We start from the raw sequence: 23,235 nt of genomic DNA, 5'->3' as shown, positions 1-23,235 counted from the left end.
GTATGTATGTATGTATGTATGTATGTATGTATGTATGTATGTATGTTTATATGTCTGCCTAGAACTTTCGACAGAGGCGACGGATTTTCACGAGATTGGTATTATATTGAAGCTCGATGCTTCGGACAACAATATAAAAAATTGGCCAAAAACATTAATTCCTTCACCCTCAACTGGGCACATTTCTACAGTGAGCGGTCACTTTTTTCGCCGATATTTTCGAAAGTCATCGTCTTCTTTTCGATAGACTAGCCTTAATTTAAACCTATGTCACTTCCGGTTTGGTGATGGGTGCAGCAGTAAAGACGTCACTCTTTTATTTCATGTTCTTTTCCTCCTTCGCGGTATGGGTTTGAGCCTGCTTGCCTACTACCACTATTTTTTTCTCAACACACCTTAAGAATGTCAGAGGTTACATTGACTGACACATGAAAATAACCCTCAAGATGAGAACACTAATCCAAACAATTCAAATAATATGAGTATTACAATTATCTGATGAGCCACAGCAAAGGAAAATATGAATAGCAAAAATACCAAGTATGACCAATAATTTGTATCCAGCTTCGAATTCAGCTAGAATATCTGTTGAAGAAATGCAACCTATTATATTCGCCATGCATATGAAACTCTCAACCAGAGACCAAGCATTAGCATCGCACACATCAACCAGTGACATAGAAGGAACAACAACAAACAGCAGCATCCACTTGATCAAAAACTCTCAACCAGACCCCATGATTAGGGAGGTGACAGTGACTAAGTGGTTACCGACATGGACTGACAACCTGGGTGTGCCAATTTTTAATTCAATTTTTTCTACAAAAATACTTTTACTTAGGGATGTTGACAAGCCATTAAATGGTTCCCTTATATAAATACCCGATGTCGTTCTACAAATACTTTTAACTAGAAAGATATTAAGGAAATGAATGCCAATAAAAATCATCTGATTCACACGAAATGGATAAATGATGCAGCAGCAGCAGCAGCAGCAAAAACAACAACAACAACAACAACAACAACAACAGCAGCAGTAGCAGCAGCAACAACAACAACAACAACAACAACAAAAACAACAACAACAATATATGTTGCTTTTGTAGCAATAAAAACGTTGAATCTGTTATTTTGGATTTTTTTATGCTAAAAGTTGGCAAAGAAAAACTCACTATCTTTTTATAAACTAGTCTGATTTCTCCTTTTTAAAAACTGGTTGTCCAATGAATGAGATAACCAGTTTTGAAGTTGAGTCTAATGTTTCGGCATGTTTCTCTGTCTCTCACTTCCATGTTGCAAAAGTACTTACCAGAATTGCACAGAAATCTGGCATTAGGCATCCTTAGGATAGCAAGTGTGCCATAAGGAGGATACGAATTGTACTATTACTACGGTTATTACTAAAAAATAATAAACGCACCTAGGCTTCAAGACTACTTGACGAAATTCCACCAAATCTATAAATGTGTCACTGCTGCTCAAATGCATGTTGGTGTCATGAAAAGATTGAATAAGTGACGACGAACGTTCGTGCTAACGTTTAAAAAGAACTTTCTTGATTATCTTCGTCTGTAAGAGTTGAGTAAAAGGAGAAGATGGTTAGTAGTGGATTGAGGCCATGTGTATGGAAAGAGATGAAAAGTTAGGCAGTCCTATTGAAGGAAAAAAGAACTAATGTGTGTGTGTTGAAGTTAGGATTCAGCGATAGCCATGATAGATTCTTTGTCTCCTCATCTTAGTCAATCCCTAGGTCCAAGGTCTGGGCAGGTTTCGTTGCACCCCAAGAGAGAAGTGTGTTGTCTGCACCAAGAGACAAAAAGGTAGAGAGAGTTGACGCACATCTAACTTTTTTTATAAACTCTGTCACGTGATCAGCTCACCTGAGAGATGACCTCTGATTGGGCAAGCCTGAAAGGAAGTTGACTGCTAGCACCAATCAGCACAGAGTTTACAGACCAAAGATATTAAAAATTTCTAACTGCAAAGTGTCGCTGCTGCTGCTGCTGCTGTTGCAAATGTATAAACCATTATATCCAAGTCTTGGTACATCTGTTGACAACACCACTTGGAAGCTGATATTAATTCATAAAACGGTTATTATAAAAAGATGACCTCAAGACGGAAGTCAATGAAATCACATGATTGGAAAGGGGAAAAAGGTATATTAAAAAGAGAAAAACAATCACAAAAAAAAAGTTTTAATCACAAGAGGGTCGCAACTTACCAAGGCTTAAAGGTCACTCGAGGATAAGGGTTAATGAGTATCAGGAGACCAGTGAGACCACACTGTGATGATTATTGGTGGAAATTGGGTGGAAATTGGGTAGAATTTGATTATTTTACAGGGCAGCCCAACAAGAACTTTTTTTACATTGGACTTGAAAATAACTATGTTATATTTAACTGGGAAACACCTCCTCAGTATTGTGTTCCACAGTTCTAGGAAAGAAACTTTGTTTGTGGAATTTTCGTTTAGTTTTAGGAAAAGATCGAGAGTGCAAGAAATAATTAGTGGTAGTAGATAGACGAGTGTTTGTTAAGAATTCTTTACCAATCACAAAAAACTTTCTCAACGAGCGATAGCTATGACAGATAACACACTACATGAGAGCACATGTTTCAACCTCCTCAGCTTAACATTCACAAGCAACATGAATTGGAGCAAATGAATTGAGAACACTGCAAAGACCGATGCAAAGAAAGTTGACTCCTACCGTGCCAGAAATTTACTCACACAAAAGCTCATCCTATATCTTTACAAAACCACAATTTGCCCATGCATGGAGTATTGTTGCCACGTCTGAGCTGGTACATCTATCACTAGTCTCACTCTTAGACAGTGTTCAAAAAAGAGTCTCTAATCTAACAGGCCTTGCACCGTCAGCCAAGCTCCAACCTCTGTCCCATCGCTGCAATATCGCATCTCTGCCGGTTTCACAAGTACTTTAATGAACTGTGCTCTGATGAACTCATAGCACTTGTGCCCCCTTGACGTACAAACTACCGACTAACCTGATGAGCAGCAAAATTCCACCCCATTGTTGAACTACTAGACAGAATTCCCTCCCTGTTTCCTCCTACTTCCCTGATTGTACTAACCTACTGAACTTTAAATGTAATGTGAACAGACATCTCGCTGCTCAATTCCCTATTGTCCCCTGTTAGACACGATCCTTACTAGTAACCCCTTATATTTCAAGTGTTTGAATGCCTTGTTTGGGGTGAAGGAGAATAAAAAGAAAATTATGTGGTAATTGACCAGGGAAACATTACTGGTAGTTGTTATTGTTGGGAGTTATTTAGACATTATCGAATGATTATTGTTGACATTCTTTTCCCTGGTATCTTTCTAGTTAGAATTCTTTCTAGAAAGACATTGGAAGGATCATGTGAAGGTTGCTTGAGTAAAAAATATTTCTGTGGAGTGAACTGAACTCGAACTTGGCACACCCAGATTGCCAATCCGTATTGTTAACCACCTTCTTTTTTTTTTCAAGGAAGTCACCACTTATCAAGGCCTGGAAGCCACTCGGCGATAAGGGTTATTGTGTGTACAATATGTTAGTATTGGAGATTTGATAAAGTGCTTTACTTAAGGAGGCGGTTCATCAGGAATTTGTTTACATTGCACTTGAAGACATCCAGGTTGTAGTCAGGTGGGAAACAGGCAACCGGAACAGAGTTCCACAGGCGTGCACTTCTAAGAAAGAAGTTTTGTTCATAGAATCTACGTTTTGATTTTGACCCAGATAAGGACTGGGTCAAATTTTGACAGTGGTTTCAGCTAGGCGGGTGTTTATCGTGAAAGATTGGCGAGGGGGTACCAGAGATTGGAGTTCAGACGAGCACCTGCCATGGTAGTAACAATAAAACAAAGACAGGCTTGCAACATCTCTCCTGTGGGAGAGATGTTGTAGGGAAGAGAAAACTAGGCCACGAAGTCTATTTTGTACTCTGTCAAGGCAGGATAGGCTGTTTTTAGCAGCTCCTACCCAGATGTGGCAGCAGTACTCCATCCTTGGACGTACTTGGCTTTTATACAGATAGAGAATTGCATCAGTAGTGAGATATCTTCTGGAGCGGTAGAAGGATCCCACCATCTTTCCAGCTACCTTGGCAACTGACTTGATGTATGTATTCCATTTCAGGTCAGGAGTAAAAGTCAAACCCAGAAATTTATCAAAACATGAAGCTTCCCCTAGACGAAAGCCACCCATTTCAGTTGATGCCAGATGAGGATCAGAGTGTTGATGATGTAAAGATAGGAGCTTGGTTTTAGATGCATTAAAAGTAACCAGTCACCTCCTCCCCCACTGTACCACGCGCTCAAGATCAGAGGAGAGAGAATCTGAGAGAACTTTGTCATTTACGGCCTTTAATGTGTTGCCATAGATGGTCGTGTCATCAGCATAGATGTCAACGAATGATTTAAGTATGTGTTTTGGGAGATCATTGATGTATATCAGGAAGAGAGTTGGGCCTAGGATGGACCTCTGAGGAACTCCAGCATTAATATTGAGAGCCTCTGATTTCTGTCCATCAACCACTACTCTTATGAGCCAATCAGAGAGAAATGATTTAATGATAGAGAAAACATTTCCAGTTATACTGTAGCTGGAAGTCTTGTGAAGTAGGCTCTTATGCCATACCTTATCGAAGGCCTTTGATATGTCAAGAGCAATTGCCCTAGAGAGGAAGCCTTTGTCGAGAGATTCGCTAATTGTATGAAATATGACAGTTAGCACATCTGCTGTAGATCTGGCAGAACGGAAACCATATTGCATGTCACTAAGAAGGTTATTTCTGCTGAGGTGGTTGACTACTTCTCTATTTAATATGCATTCCAGCAGCTTACTCATGACACACAGGAGACTTATTGGTCTGTACTGAGAGGGAGATGACATCACCTGAATTCTTAAATACAGGGCATACTGATGAGGTTTTCCAGGGTGTTGGGAAGCACTTCTCCTTAAGGCAACACTTAAAGAGTTTTGTAAGTATGGGGGCAAGTTCTAGTTGAAGCTTTTTCAGCACAATGATTGGAATGCTGTCAGGGCTAGTTGCTTTACTGGAATCAAGGTTCTTGATTAGCTTGGCGACCTCACACACAGATATTTGTATGTTGCAGAGTGTGTTGTCCATTATAGGAGGAAATACGGGGAGTTGATGGCCTTTGTCGCATAGGGTAGAATTAGCTGCAAAGTTCTTGGCAAATAGTCTGGCCTCATCTGATGCTGACGAGATGACCTCAGGTCCATTGATGATGGTTGGGATAGAACGCACGCTTCTGTTCAGGATCCTGTTTGCTATTTGCCAAAACTGGTGGGAACCAAGCCGTTGCTCAGCTACTTTGGATTTAACAGACTGAGCATATAGCTCTCTTGCATTTTTTTTACTCTTTTGCAGTGGTTGCTGGCAGTCCTGAAGGCAGCTTTAGTCTCAGTACATCTATTATGTTGGTAGTTTTGGAAAAAGTGATTTCTGTGCACGATGGCAGCAGCACATTCTGGGGAGAACCATGGCTGGCTGTTAGGTTTTTGTTGGAATTTTTAGGATGGTATGAATCGGTCTATGCCTACAATTAGCCATTATGTCAGGTCTGATACTATGAAGGGCACATCCTTTTTAAACATGGAATGCAGTGGTAGATCGGATATAAGTATACAGAAGCTATCCCAGTCAGCGGTAGAGTATCGATATACAGTACAGTAGAGAGATACATCTGAAGACTTATTGCATTTCGTTTTTATCTTAACTGATACAACCGCGTGGTCAGAAGATCCTAGAGGAGACAGAACGGAACTTAAACATAGCTCAGGGGAAGTTGTGAGAAAAAGGTTTAGAAGGCTAGCATACTGACCAGAAGTATCGGGCACTCGGGTGGGTTCGTGGACAATCTGGGTGAGGTTATAAGCAATAGCAAAATCATGAGAGAACCTCCCCTCATCATCTGTCTTGTTATAGTGGGTCAGCCATTCCGCATTGTGGACATTGAAGTCATCGCAAATGTGGATGTTAGCTGAAGGGTAAGCAGACAGGATGTGGTCAATTTTTTCAGATATGCTCTTAAGGATAGTAACTCCGCTATTGTGGGGGCAATAGAGAGCAAATATAAATGCAGTGGTGTAAACAAGTGCAAACCGGAAGCACATATAAGGTAAATTAGGGTCTTCTCTGAAGATATCCCTACCGCACGGTAGCCACCATATCCTCCCGTTGGTGTTAGTTAATCGGGATGGGGTTTCATAAAAAGAGTTAAAGAAAAAAGAAACAACTCTTAAAATGGAGACATTTTTCTTCAATCAACCAAACAGAATAAAGGGAAGTAATCGTGTTTAATAATATTTAGTTATCTCCCTGAAGTTCTTCATACATCGATAATTGTAAATTGTGTGATTTGTTACGTTTCAATATCACAGGTTTTAATTCTAAAAGCATTTATATTTCTTATGGTACTTGTGGAGATTAGTGATTTTTTTAACTAACGCATTTCAGGTGAAAACATTATTACGTACTTCGATGTCATGGCGAAATTAGAATTTTTTTTTTTAATTACGAAAAATGAGCTCGCATAAAATGTGCTAGATGTATTTTTAACATCATCATCATCATCATCATCATCATCATCATCATCATCATCATCTCAACAACAACAACATCAACAACAACAACAACATCATCAACAATATCAACAACAACAACACCACCACCATCAACAACAACAACAACAACAACAACAACAACAACAACAACAAAAGATCATCCACAATTACGTTCTGATATTTTTTTTGTTTAAAAATGGCGGACCTTTAATTTAAGCAGATTTAAATCAAGGGCAATAAGTCCGGTTGTTCATACTGAATTGGTTGCACAACTCTTCCACAATTTAAACATATGATAAAACTCGATAATTCAATAAATTCTATAATTATTTTTCTACTGAGTCATTTTTCGTAATTTTTTGAATTTATACTAATTTATGTACGTAATAATGTTTTCACCTGAAATGCGTTAGTTTAAAAGATCACCCATCTACACAAGTACCTTTCTAACATCATCTAACACTAATCTCTTGATTTTTAATTTCATATTTCAGTTTTGGTAATTTTTCAAGAGAGATTTAGGCTTTTGTGTAATAAAAATTGGGTGCAAGTTCAGAATCCAATTTAATTTAAAAAACAACAGCAAAAAAAAATAAATAAAATAAACACAGAAAAATCTTTATAATTTACTAGATTCTTAAATTTCCAGAATAGAATTCACGTTTTTTTAATTAATTTTTTATTTATTTATTTATTTATTTATTTATTTTTTAAGATTTTCAAATTATCTTATATATTTTTTTATATTAATTAAAAAAAAAAACTGTCAAATGCGACAATTTTATTCGGTAAATTCAAGGATTTTAATCGAATAAGTTATCTTAATTATTTCATTTCCGGGCAGGGGTAGTTTAATGAAAGTGTCTCTTGGTACACCCAAGTTTTCAGTCTGCATCGTTAACTACTTAGCTATCTTCACCATCAATCGGATAAAAGTTATTGATTGTCCTTGACAGCTTTTATGTAAATTATGGGTCGGAAGATTATCAAAAATTTCCTAACTTTTTGTAGAAAAAAAAAGGGGGGGGCAGGTTGACATAATCTAATAGTCTAATGTGTTAGGATAAATTGCTTTGACTCTTCTGGAAATAAAGGATCGTAGTTATTCCCCTTGGCTGGAATTAAGATTCCGCCATATTGATTTCTCGAAAACACGTGTATACTTTTAAGTTGAGGCATTCCTGTTTACTCTTCTTTTATCTTTACTTATCATTTAAATTTTATCAACTTAAAAAAAAAAATGGACAAAATACTGCGTCCGGACAGATTCAACGTAGAACCAACAGCTCTGAATTCGGAAAAAATCTATAAACACTGGAAATTGATGTTCGAATATTACTTACGCACTTTAAACAACGGGGAAATAGAAAATAATGCACAAAATCTCTTCGTCTTGATTAATTCAGTCTCAGCGACAATATTCGAAATTATAAACGACGCTGCAGATTAAAATGGCGCCATAGAAACGCTACTGTTCGCTGTTTACATAAAACCGGCGAACGTTATATTTAACCGACATCAACTTCTGACGAATAAACAGAAACTGGCACAAACTATCGACGATTTTTTTAATATTACTTCATAATAACAAAAAGGCATTATATAACATTACAAATAATTGTTATTCTAAGAACCAAAGAATGATTGAAGTTTAAGTTACTCTTGTCATTGGTCTGAGGGAGATAACTCCATTTTACTAAGAGATTTGTTCATTTTTCATAAAATCTAGGATGCGATCTGTTCAAGGGGGATAACTAGCATCGACTAAGGAAACATTTATGTTGCAAGAGATAATTTGACCCCCCCCCCCCATAATGCGATTAGGGAACAATATGTGATATGATTTTTTTTTTTTATTAATTAACAAGTTCATTTAATTTTTGTAGCTTTAACATAGTTTCATTGTAAATATATTTACTTTTGGTTTTGTGTGCGTTAATTAACAAGTTTAATTATTTTGTTCGTAGGTTGTGGGCGGTAGCATAACTATAGGTACGGGCAAAAATGGTGGAATAAAGATAGAGGGACATAGTTTTGAAAGCCAGTTTATCATATTTTTTTTTATTTTTTTTTTTTTTGTAGATTTCCAACTACTTTTTAATTGTATTTGAAAGATTAAAGACTAAAGTTAATTTCCAAAAAAAAAAAATATTTGGGGGGGGGGAGTTATAATGAAAAATGTTTTCACGGCGACACGGCGAGCTAACAAATTCAGTTAAATTTTAACGTTAAAAAATTCATTGTAAAAATCCCTTGAAGGATAAATATTTGTTTTGTGGGTCTATTTCAAAGATAATTAGTAAAGTAAAGTCCTAAGATATTGCATTAAATTTTAAAAAATACTTTGCTTGTACAAAAAAGTTTAAGTAGCCCTTAAAAGCGAGAGATTCTCGCTTCACTCAACCAAAACAAAATGGAAGTTGTTTAAACATGAATTATACGGAAGCCCAAAATGTCAGAAAGTCGAAGGTTGAAAATGACGCCAGGTAGCTAAAGAGAGGTAGGGAGTGCTAGTTTTGTTTTTATCCCCAGCCGTGCATCCGTACATTTCTATCGTGAACATTTGTATAATTTTTACCAGTTTTTAATTTAGTTATTTTTCTATGCTCTTGCTTTTAAATGTTAAAAAAGAATTTATTTTTCAAGATTACATAAAAAATTATGTTACGCCGAAAGTTTCACATTCATTCAAGCAAGAAAATTATTAGAATCTTGCATATAAAAATTATGCAAAACCTGTAATTTAAAAAACAAAGTAAAAATATTTTTTGCAATTATAATTTTTGGTGTAGAAATATTAAATAAACAATCTTTAATTCAATGATAATATCAGTAGTTTGAGAAATTAATTTTTCTTGGAGGTATATCGAATTCATTTATACAGATTTTAGGGACTTTTTTCGTAATGTTACTCCAAAAATTAATATTTTTTTGTTTTGTAATTGTTGCACTTTACAATGCTTTATTTTTATATAAAAAAAGCAAAAATGAATTCATTTATCCTTTTTTACTGCTGAAAATCATAACTTTAGTAAAGGTGTTTTTTTTTTTGTTTAAAGAAAATGATATATTTTCACTAAGATTCCAATAAAACTAATGGATTTATTATATTTAACGTCTCCTGCAGACGGAGGTATTCTGAATATTTGCTGCTCTTGAAAAATTGAAGAGGAAACTAATTTTATTTTTGGCAGGCAAATCTTTATATACAGGCTTTCTCGAACGTCCCAGCAGGTTCGCTGTATTTCTATGCAAGAGAGCATAACATAGTTCCTTTTGTTTTATGTGTGCAGTGGTTACATCACAACGTCATATACCTACGCATTCTTCATATGAGTGGGCATTGAAATGGTGATCGCTATGAAATGTTCCTTCTGGGAATTTATTCCAGCCTGGCATTGCGGTTGCTATATATTAATCACCATTGTTTGATTTTAAATTTGTTAATTAACTTGTTTCCTTTTCGACAGAGTAACTTTTTATAATTGTGTTACAAGAACAAGTCGCCTGTTCTTGTAAGTGAGTAAATATGCGATAGGATAGCCGAGGATTCGAACCTGCGAAGCTAGGATTGGAATTGAGAATTCCGATCATAAGTTAAAATAAATAATACAGAATGTTATTGAAAATGGAATGTAGAATTACCATTGTTTAGTTCACATAAAATAGTTAGATATCTTCAAAGAATGAGAGTTCCATATAGAAACGTTGTTTTAATTTGAATAAAATAAAATATTCATCAAGTACGCTTGAAAGCCAAATCACAACGTAATTTTAGGAAAATAAACAAATATTTTACTTGTTTGAAATTTATAACAAATATATTTCGGAGGTAGACTCCATCTTCAGTGTGTTTTGTTTCTTTTTTTTATCTTATTTTGGTTAATATTATATATTCTCTCTGCTTTTGACATTCTGAGCTGATTCGGCTGGTCATTTCTGGCAGTAAGGGCTTCATACTTCCGGCCTTTGGTCAATACATTGGCTGTGTTGTAGCCTCTGGATTGGCTACAGAGTTCGTTACAGAAAGCGTCATAGGGTGTTGAAAATATGATTTCTATAAGTTTCTTGCTCAGCTCCCCATCTGTTAAGTCACATTTTTGTGCTGATGTTCTGGCTTGTGTAATGAAGTCGTCTAATGATTCAGCCAGCTTTTGACAGTATTGCGTAAGGTGAAGTCTGTGAATCCTAAAATTGACATTCACTCTAAACTGGCTTTGGAAGAAGTACCATAGGTGTTTCAGTGATTTCTTTTGTGAGGGAGGCCACTTGCATTTAAGCGTCTGAGGTTTTGATCCTCTATACCATATCAACTTTTCCTGGCTTGTTTTCTTTGGTCAGTTATTTTTTCATTTTCTATATATAAATTTATTTTTTGCTTAAAAAGTACTATGGCTTCACTCAGATCTGAGTCAGACCAGTTCATCATTGGCAGGAGACGTTCCATAATGTTTTCCAAGTTTCACATTTAAGTGATATGAATGACAAAACAATATGAACTCACTGTTTGCAATATGGCATTGCATATATTATTCACCATGTGTTGTGTCGTATGCCGTTTTATTTTATTTTATTCATGCCGTTTGGTATTTCATGCTTTGTAATGACTTTGTGTGTGTGTGTGTGTGTGTGTGTGTGTGTGTGTGTGTGTGTATATATATATATATATATATATATATATATATATATATATATATACACCAGCAAAAGTACCCGTCGTTGACTGGGTTCAAAAACAGCCTACAGAAAATGGACTCTGATTTATGAACGTATGATAGGTTATGAAAAAGAAGGGTTGTAAAGAGATAGCTTCGAATTTGGGGGTATCAAAACCAAAGCAAATATGATGAAAGTAAAAATAAAATAGATGAGCCCAATAATTTATTATACCATATATGTTCACACTGAAACACTTATCACAATATTCTGTGGATCTATATTAAAAAACCTTGTTAAACTTTGTGACATATTTCCATTCTATGGAGGCCAGGCACAAACGAACACCCCATAATTTTATTATACCATATTTCTTCAAACTGAAACATAATTATCAAAGTATACTTACGCAGATAGATATAAAAAGTCTTTATTAAAGTTTGTGCCTATTTCAATTCTATGGAGGCCAGGTGCGAACGCAGACCCCACAATTTTATCATACCATCCCTATTTAAGTTAAGCATACTTATCAACGTATTATTATGTACCTCTATATCAAAAACACTTGTAAACGTTTTTTTTTTAAATTTTTTATTTCTATACTTTGTGGACCAGGCATGTACGCAGACCCCAAAATTTTAATGAATCATCATTATGCCAGATCAAACATACTCATTCCTGTGTCTCAATACATCTATCATTATATGTGATCAGTTTTCTATAATAGTCAACCATATAGGAGCCTATTCGTGACCAGACACACACACACAGACATTCAGCTTTATATTATAGATATATATATAATATTTTTATTTATATAGGAAATATTACATAGTCGCTACACTGAAGATGCTAATTTTCAGTTAATACTATATATTCTTTCTGGCTTTGAAAGAAATCAAAAGTCACTCAGGCGATGTAATAAAGTTCATTTGCAACCAAAGGCATCTGGCTCAAAAATTGAAGGAGTTAAATTTTTTTTTTTTTTTTTTATAAAAATAAAATATTAAAACGCTAAATTTAAGTGGGAGGGTTGACATTAAGTGACATTTTAGATTTAAAATGTAAGGCAATGGGAGAAAAGAGAATGTCAAGCTTAACAGGATAAATGGGAGGAGTAGAAAGGGATAGAAAAGGAAAAGGAAAGGACAACAAAAAAGAAAGAACAGAAAAGCGGAAGAAGGACAAAAGGATCAGCATGATTTCATTACATTACTATAAGGAATGGGATGGGGTATTTGTCTATATAAATAAAAATATTATATTTTGCTCTTTTTTTATTGAGCACTCTTAATAATCTCGTTTTAATTCCTGAGTTTTTTCTCCTGATTATCTTTAACTTGGAGTATATATATATATATATATATATATATATATATATATATATATATATATTCAGTGTAGCTTAATCGCCATATATATTTTATAAATTACTATATATATATATATATATATATATATATATATATATATATATATATATATATATATATATATATATAAGAGAATTCAATTCTTCAAATCTTTTCGGTTTAAATTATCTTCTGATACCATTTTTCATCTTATTGATAAATTTGCTGAATGATGAGAAAATCTCCATCCCAATCTCTTTCAAACTAAAATTGCTTCTTTCTCAAATGGATACAGCTGAAGACCTGCACGTTTTCTTTCTTGTGGCTGATCAACAAACTTAATTTATCGATCTCTGTTTTTCTTTTTTTTTTTTATGAATGATCTTTATCAAAAAGGAAATTATCGAAATTCTACTTTAAACAACTTTGGGTTTAAATTATTCTTCTAAGACTTTCGTGTCAGTTCTCTAGAATGAAGAGGGAACTTCTTTTCCTTCTATTTTCTTCAGAAAGGAAGTTGCTTCTTTACCAAATGAAGACAGCCGAAAACCTGCTTGTTCTTTTTTTTTTCTTTCTTCTGGCCGATCGACAAAGTCCAAAAAAATACAACCGCTCATCAGGTTGAAATATCTGGAACAAGTAGCTAACTTGCTCAAGTTAATACAAATTCTTGCTCCAATACTTTTTTATTCTCTTTCGGGGACTCTTGTCTCTTGATACTTTATCAAGGGAGTCACAAAAACGCAACCCATTTCTTTGGGTGTAATTTTGAAACTGATTAGAAATGAACGAAAAAGGGTGCAGAAATTTCATCCCCCACTCCTCCCTCCTTTGGCTGTCTACTCTACTCTGTCATGTTAATAGGGGACAAGAGGGAGGGATGAGTCACAGTTGAGCTCTGACAGGTAATAAGTGCAGATCTCACACCATCACTCAGATCTGCTTAATGTTTGGAAAGTGTTGATAAAAAGAAAATTCCTAAAAGGTTTTTAAAAATTCAGTTGTAAACATTACATTAAAACAAAAAGTAGTCGTGTTACATGATAAGGGCTGTCCCCTTTTCATGTAAGTATAAATAGAGAGATTACTTAAAATGAAAATAAAATGAGAGAAAGCAGAAATCGAACCTTGGATATAAGTTTTAAAGAACAATAGGTTTAAATGGAATGTCCAGTAAATTGCTAATTCTGATGAAATAAATAATAAATAAACTATTCAATTGTTAGAAAGAATGTGGATAATAAAATATGGGTTAAATAAATTAGATATGTAGGTTGAATTCCTTTGTAAAAACATCAAAGAAAAAAATAGGTTATTGGAAAATCATAATGTCGGAAACGTGCAAAGTCGCGCATGTTGAAACACGTGAATTTTGCTCACGAGGCCGGACATGCATGGATTTCTCAATATAGGAAGTGAGAGTTAGTTAGTTAGAGAGACAGTCAGTGAGAAACTCAGAGAGAGTCTGGAGTTTGAAATTCGAACGTCTAGAAGCGAGACGATCACTTTTAAACTTAATATGTGAAGCTTTGAATTCTTGATGAGAAAACCACGGCCGGTCGTGAAGAAATAAACCCATCATGTATTTTGATAAAGCTCGTCCTTGTGTTTCTGATTCTTACAAAAAGGTAAAGTGAATTATTATTATATGTCTGTGTTATAAAATGTCTTAACATACACATCTCATATCCCCAATGTGAATCTACATCTCATATCTACACTAAGACTGTCTGAACACTATCTCCTCACCCTAAGAGCTTCACATAGCAACACATCTATTAACCTAAGAATGAACATATATTTAATATATATGAATCGTCATAACACCAACACGAAACGAACAATCTCTCTGACAACATCCCTCTCTAGAACTCTCTCTCAACAGCATCAGTGATGCTGAGCCTCAGCATCACTTGTAATAAGACTCTCTCTCAACGACAAACACTCTAATAAGACTCTTCTAAGACTGCGCGTGTAATAAGACTCTTTCTAAGCATCACTTATAATAAGACTGTCTCTTCATCTATCCTAAGACTCTTACACTTCTTAACATGTAAACAAAAGAACATTCATCATCATAAGTATAATTAGAGACTCGGTAAAATATAACAGTCGGAACTTCCTTTTCTTTTGTAAACTCTTCATTCTTTGTTTTTTAAAGTTAACATTTATTTTAAAAAAATAAAAATATATAAAAATAAAAAGCTGTCGCATCTTTTTTCTTCTTACAATGGAGTTACGCTGGTTTTAGCATCTTAAATTCTCGTATGAAAAAAAAAATGAACGGAATCTCTTAGTAAAACGGAGTTATCTCCCTTTGATCAATAAGAGGCCTACCCTCTTAGGCTTCACTTTCTCTTTGAGGAGAGGTTAGTTTATTGTTTATTCAAATTGGCACTTATGGCGGCATTTAAAGAAAATACAGAAATGTCTTTAGAATGTACATACCAGTAACGGGATGAAGATGAAAAATTTTAAAAATCGCATAATTTGATCAAATAGTTGTGTTTTTTTTATTCAAGAAAATCAAATTTTACTCTGTTTCGATGAGGCTGAAAAAAAGCGTCCAACGACTAGGTGGACAAAAGCAGACAACCCAGATGCATGAAACAGTAAAAAATAATCACTGATTACCTCCCCTTATTATGTTCTCAAAATAAACATGGTCTCATCTGTCACTTATCGGTAAAAAAGCGGCAAATTTGTTTTTCATAAATAAATAAAAATATCTGTTTGATCAATTTTTGTGATTTTTGGAATATGCCATCTTCATTCCGTGACAAGTAGGTACAAAAAGTTTTTCTTCATTTGTGTTTATCGCTATGAGTGCCAATCCAATAAGTACTGGTTAGTTTAATGCTGATCGTCCAAGCCACCCCTCCTGAAGAATGCCAACGAGGTGGGTACTGGGTGGCTGAGGCATCTTTTCTTTTTTTTTTTTTTTTTTTTTTTTTGTAGATCAGATTGCACTTATCGTAGTGCTCTTTTTTTTTTTTTTTTTTTTTTTTTTTTTTAACGATTTTGTGTCTTGCGTCCTGGAGTGGAGGTAAATAAAATGAAATACATAAACAAAATAAGACGAGTGAAAGTAATTCTTCCGACCTTGTGGAGTGAGAGGGTGACGGTAACAAATTAAAAGAAATCAATGTGATAAACTACAGATGGTTCGTGCCCCACTGCAATGTTTAAATATCGTTCTGTGCTGCGGCTGAATGGACCAAACTCACGACGATATACATTCACATGAGACCAACTGCAAAATCACTAGGTACGGGCAAAAATGGTGGAAGTTTTGAGAGCCGATTTATCATAATTTCTTTTGTAGGTTTTCGACTACTTTTTGATTGTATTGAAAGATTAAAGACTAAACTTAATTTCCAAAAGGAAAAAATCTTTGTATACATGTACAAATGTTTTCACGGCGAGTTAACCCATTCAGCTACATTTTGAAATTAAATAAATTCATTGTAAAAATCCTTTAAACGATAAATTTTAGTTTTCTGGGTTTATTTCAAAGATAATTAGTAAAGTCTTAAGATATTTAATTAAATAAAAAAAAACACCTTGTTTGTATAAAAATAGCTTAATTAGCCCCCGAAAGAAAACAAAGTCCTCATCACATGGATTATATGGAATAATAATAAATACCTAAAATTTCATTAAAATTTCATTAAAATTGGTAAATTTCCTGATTTTTTGGTGAATTTTTAAGTAAAGAGAGGGGTCAAAATGTTTCTACATTTTGAGCATCAGCTTTCATTTTTGCACGTACCTAATATTCACACCAGTGTTTGTGTAACAGAGCTGCCGACGCTAGGTTAGCAGCAGTGGCAGTGGCTATATGCAAATGATCAATCCCGGATGCGATGTGACGTCACAGCAGGGATAAAATAAAGCAACACACGTGTTCAAAGAAGCAGTGTTCAGAGGAATAGTGTTTGAGACGTGGCGAGAGAAGAACGTGTTTGAGGAGTGTCCAGTGTTCAGAAAAGCATGTGTTTGAGACACATGCGGGATGTCATAGCAGGGATGAAAAGTCACACGCGGCCGGAAAAGGAGAAATGAACTGTTTAAATATTTAGAGAAAATTGCAAGGTGTTGGAAATACTAGATATAAAGGCTTTTGCTAAAAAAAAAAAGTGAGTTGAGTTTTTTACTTTTTTTCTATTTCTAGCAATGAATGTTTACAATGTTGTAATTGCTCAGAGATGTACCGGCGATTTCCTTTTTGCATTGTGTTCCGCAGTCCTGAACGTGTTGCCTCAGAACTATGTGAATGAACATGTATCATTGTCACATTTTTGGAGTTCTGTATTGTCTAACTATCATGATTTTCCTAAGTTTTATACATTCTCTAATTAGCTAGGTCGCCCCTGTCTATTGTTAACGGATTTTATGACCTGCCTAGTACTGGATGGGTGACCATTTTGAGAATGCTAAGCACCGTATGTATTGAAGAAAACTCCTGTATCTAGTATCATGCTTGGTCGTCTTAACCTTGTCTTGTCATCAGAACCAAGTGTTTCTGGACGAGAGAGTTTGATAGATGCAAATCTTCCACACTTTAAAGTAAGTCAACCGCAAGTCACAGCAAAAAGGAAAAAGGGGAGATAACACAGCTGTTTGTAAATACAAACAACTGTGTGTAAAACTTATGGTCTACCATAGGTGAGGCAATATAATGTAATAAAAAATTGCCTAAACAAATCATCGGATTTTTAGCAAAATGCGCAATTATCGATTTTTTTTCTTTTTTGGTATCGATTCTTCAAAGCATTTTCTATTTACTGATTTAATTAGCGATATTGGGCTCATTAAAAGAAAATTATTAATTTATTTTTCAAAGATTTAAAAGTAGTGTTTTTCATAAAATAATCTTATATATATATATATATATATATATATATATATATATATATATAAATGTGTGTGTGCGTGTTGCTAATCTGAAAGATAATAATTATTAACACATTCAACGAATTTCACACTTCAAAACACAAAAGATGAAAATTAAACACATTCAAAATTCAGATTTTCAACCTTAAAATCTGATATGTGCGCAGCTGTTTTTTTTATCTACAATCCTCCCCTCCCCACAATATAATATACTTTGTTCAGTTTCGGCTGATTATTTTATATCGCATAGGATTAGCAAATCTCTCGACGGTGGCAATCTTTCTAGGGCAATTGCTCTTGACATATCTAAAGCCTTTGATAGGGTATGGCATAAAGGTTTACTTCATAAGATCGCTAGCTATGGTATAGCTGGAAAAGTCTTCTCAATAATTAAATCATTTCTTTCTGATAGGTTCATAAGAGTAGTAGTTGAGGGGCAAAAATCAGAAGCTCACAGTATTAATGCCGGTGTCCCTCAGGGATCCATCCTGGGCCCAACTCTTTTCCTGATCTACATTAATGATCTTCCAAATCATATCCTTACATCATTTGTAGACATTTATGCTGACGACACTACCATTTATGGTACCACATCTAAGACAGTAAACGACCAAGTTCTCTCCAATTCTCTCTCCTCTGATCTTGAGCACGTAGTACAATGGGGAAAGGAGTGGCTGGTTACTTTTAATGCATCTAAAACCAAGCTTCTCTCTTTACATCATCAACATTCTAATTCACATTTGTCATCAATTGAAATGAATGGCTCTTGTCTTCAGGAGGCCTCAAGTTTTGACAAGCTTCTGGGCTTGACCATTACTCCTGATCTTAAATGGAACACGTATATCAAATCTGTTGCCAAGGCCGCTGGGAAAATGGTGGGATCTTTCTATCGATCCAGTAGATATCTCACTGCTGATGCTATTCTCTACCTATATAAGAGCCAGGTACGTCCAAGGATGGAATACTGTTGCCACATCTGGGCAGGAGCTGCTAGAAAGGACTTGTCCTGCCTTGATAGAGTTCAAAATAGACTTCGTAGCCTCGTAGGAGATGTCCTTTTCTCCTCCTTGCAACCTCTATCTCACAGAAGAGATGTTGCGAGTTTGTCTCTGATGTATCGTTATTTTCATGGAAAGTGTTCAACTGAGCTTCAATCTATGGTCCCCCCTCGCCAAACTTTCACAAGAAACACTCGTCTAGCTGTAAACACTATCAATAATTTCCCCCACTCTTTATCTGTGCCTAAACCTAAACGTAGATTCCATGAACAAAGCTTCTTTCTTAGAACTGCACGCCTGTGGAATCGTCTTCCTTTTTCCTGCTTTCCGGCTGACTACAATATGGTTGTGTTCAAGTCTAAAGTAAATAAGTTCTTGATGAGCCGTTCCATATAAGTTATTAAATTTACCAAATTTTCATTACTAATGATTACTATATTGACCAATTTCTACTGTACACTCTTTAACCCTTATCCTTGAGTGGCCTCTGGGCCTTGATAATGTGGTGATGCCTTTGTAAAAAAAAAAAAAAAAAAGCATATTTGTAAACACAAATAAAAAGGTGGAGGTTTGTAGGGGAAAAAATATATATATAAATATCGATTATGAAAAAAAAAGTGCAACATTATAAAGTTCATTCTTCATTTAATAATTGGTGAAAATTTCGTATTGATTGGATAATTACTTGATTTTTGGTAAAATTTTTTAGGAGACTCCATCAAAAAAATACTTACTCCCTCCTTCCGTTTTGACCCGTACCTAATTTAAACCACAGAAGTCAGAGTTTGTTCTTATAACTAAACTAAGAAGTCAGAATTTCTATTTCTTTCCTCATACAATGCACGACTCTTATGTATTTCTGTACATAGATATTTTCTACACAACGTTAAACAATGAAAGGTCGGCTAAGAGATACTTCATGGGTTTGATAGAATCAGATAGCGCTCACCCTGAAATTTTAGAAAATGGTAAAATTTAATATGCGAGTTTCAGGTGTTCTAAAGGTATTCAGCAACGGAAATCTGCCACTGATTTTAGTTTAGATTTGTGCAAGCCTGTTCCAGTCTCACACAAAACACGCATTCACATCTCAAGCCACTTTTCTTGTCATACACATACGCGAACACAAACATACGTGCGCACGTACACACATGTACATATATTCACGTTTATGTACATACACTCACATTCATGTGCATACATACACACGCTAACGTACACACATGTACGCACACATACGCGCACACGTAAGCAAACATGGGCAAAGTCACTTCCCTTTAAAGGAAATCCACACATGCGCAAAAGACCACCGGAAACAACTACAAAAGCAAGAGACCTAAGCTTTTTCTTTCTTTTCAATTCGGCTCCCGAGCTGAGCGGTCGACGGACCAACCGCTCCCTTTGTGGGGAAAGAGCCAACAGACAGTACGTACACTTTACACACTTTCTCTCTCCATGGCCTGGATTGACTTTCTCACTCTCTCTCTCTACAACAATAGACTTTCCCTCTTACCAGCTAACAGTGAAAGACCAAACTAAACACGTGCTGTATCCTTTCTTTTATTTGTTTCTTCACGAAATAAATTCTAGTTCGTTTATTTCAATAAACGCGTTGTTCGTTTCTTTCTCAACTCAATTAATTTTTCCTATTTTGTACGACTGGGGGATATATATAATATACCACCAGTCCACTACAGATTCTGAACGTTTTGTATTTACAAAGAAAAATGGTGACACGCAACGCAACACTATAGTGGTGTTAGAGCGATATAACATTACCGAAGGGAGCTAAATCCTTTTGGTGTTTTGAACAGAGTTATCTCCCTTGCTTTAACTCTGCCGTGGGAATTCTCATATGAAGACACGAGAACGGCATAAGGGTGACGCTGGCGAGCGATATTTTATAACAGCCTGATAACTTGTATGAGAAGGTAACGAAGAAAACTATCGAACTGAAGTTGAAGGCAATCATAAAGAAAAACCGATTTTTGTTTTAAAAAAAATGTCTTTTCAACTACTTTATTTAATGTAACAAAAAATATTTTTAAAGTAAATATAATATGTAATTTTATTGTTTTTTAACCTTTTTTTACATTTACTCGAATGTTTTCTTTAAGAAAAATTGGCGATCTTGCATTTTAGATAGACTAAAATATGAGGGAACATATTTGGGGCTTCACCGTCTGTAAGAATGTAATTTAATTGGCTACTGAAATTGACGTAATTATTGTAAAAGAATTTTTTTTTTAATTATTGTTAAAGAATTGAATTAGTGTTAATTACTTAATTATCATTATAAAAAAATTATTATTGTAAAAGATTTTTTTAAAAGTTTAAATAAAAGTCATATTTAAGTAAATCCATTTGATTAGCTATTGGAAGTTAAACATTTTACTTTATTTTAAAATTAGAAAAATTGAGTAAGATCTCATTAAATCATTAATAAGCAAAAAATCGAAAATGCAACATGCAAAAGGAGGCCTAGAACAAATTGTTGATCGTGTGTAAGGGATTGGTCGATATTCACGGATGCCTGGTATCACAGCCTTGGCGTCGCATAAATAAATATCTCCCAACCCTTAAAAAAAAAAAAAAAAAAAAAAAAAAGGTGTCAGTAATTAGCAATATGAAGACCGGTTTAAACATTTAATACACAAATTTATTAAAGGGAGCATCATTTTTTATGCATGTCCGGTTTGTCGTCGCACGAAAGAAGAAATGGTAAAGTTTGTTTTTTTATTCCGGAATTAAATGAGAGAGACTTTCTGGACTGAGGAAATAAAGAAATAAAGCTAAAAAAAAAAAAATAAAATAAATAAAAAAATAAATTTCTTCTTAGAATAAATCAGATCCAATTAAGGGTAAATCCTTTCCATGCAAATATGTCTGAGTCGATTGTCAGGTAGTTGTCCTGCTCGGTTCGAAAAAGTAAATTTGAGCAGTGAAAACATATTTTTCCTTTTAGACGGGTTGTACGTGTTTGCGCCATGTTGCTAGAATGACAGGAAAAGAGAAAAAGAGGCAGTTGATTTTTGTGCGGTGTCTTATATCCCTTGGGTGGCTCCAGTGAGGCTGTCAGAAAAGATTTGAGAAATGTGTTTTTCTTTGAGTGCTGATTGGACAGAAAGTGGATATCCTCTGTCACGTGATATGTTTTATTTTACGTCGGCATGAAAAGGCAAAGTTTTACTTTTTATCTCCACAAAATTTGCGTGGGTGTATATAGCAAATGTGTGCGTAACTGAAATGTTATTTATTCATTTATTTTAATGTATCTGGTGTACCGTTACACATGTATTAACGCCACAAGAATTACATGATCTAGAATGTTTCTCATATATTATGTATCCGAGAACAATATCATTTCTAATCATGTTTATTTACTTGTTTCTGTATTTAATAAAAACCATCGGTACCTGTGCATTTTTGTTACCGTGCTGCAATAATAACTTTATTATTTTGAAAGCCATTCTTAACATGAGGAAGGGAGGGTGTTTTGTAACTATTTTGTGCTTTCATCTTACTATTTAATAATAATAATAATAATAATAATAATAATAATAATAAAAAGATATCGTGAAACTTGAATTTAACCTGAAAAACTATTTAAAAATACTATGGTATCAAAAATGCATAAGCACCAAATCATTTAATAAAAAATTTCTGTATTTAATAAAATCATTTAATAAAAAATATTAATTTCTAATATTGTTTCACTTTAATGTTATTAAGTGAATTCCAGTATTGTTTCATTTTAATTTTAAAATTCTTTTACAATAGTTACGTCAATTTCAATAGCCAATCAAATTACATTCTTACAGGCGGTGTACCCTCAAATGTGTCCCAATATTTTCTTCATATTTTGGTTTATCTAAACTGCCAATGGGCCTAATCCTGAATCTTTGAAAAAAAAAATAGTTGCATCTTAATAAATTTATCTATTTTACTTACTTTTTAATTATTTTTTTTTTGTAGCATTAAAGAAAGTAGTAGAAAAAAAATCATATTCTTAGTTGAAACAAAAAAATGGTGGCACCTTTCATGATTGCCAGTACCTTAATTTTTCGGCCCTCTGCAAAAGTATTGTAAGTTTTTTAAACAAAACATTACAGTAAATGTAAGAAAAGAAACAATAAATTATCACATCTTTCTTTTTTACAATTAGCGTGCCAAATTATTCTATGAAAAATAAACTAATCTCTTAGTAAAAGTAGAATTACGTCCTTTAGACGAATCAGTCTTTCTTTGTGATTATCAACTTATTATAAAGAATTGATTTGGAAGGAGTGTATTTCTTACAATTTAAAAAGATCATTCATAACAAGTAGTATAGAAGTTTGGTCTGTGCATAAACTAAACTGTAAGATCAACTCCTATACTATAGAAGTGAGACGAACTTCTATGTATTAGTAGTATATAACGGAAACTGTTGGACGAAATAAAAACAAAAGCTTCTTTTTTTTTTTATCTCTACAACAACGAAAATATTTATCTAATTATCTATACTGTTCAGTATACAGTTGGAACAAAGTTGGACAGTGTTCAAATGAAGAAAATGAAAAGTAGAAAGTTCTTTAGGCTGTCAAAAAGTCTATCATCAATTATCTTCAGGCGAAGATAGTCGATGCTCGAGCGGCCAATGAGCAGAAGAGAGAGAGAGAGAGAGAGAGAGAGAGAGAGAGAGAGAGAGAGAGTTTTTGTTGTTGCTTTCAGGGTTCTCTCTGCTGACCG

The sequence above is a fragment of the Euprymna scolopes genome, chromosome 36 (assembly GCF_053919585.1).
Source record: "Euprymna scolopes isolate OS-2025 chromosome 36, ASM5391958v1, whole genome shotgun sequence".
NCBI lineage: Eukaryota > Metazoa > Mollusca > Cephalopoda > Sepiida > Sepiolidae > Euprymna > Euprymna scolopes.
This window is presented reverse-complemented; position numbering follows the sequence as displayed.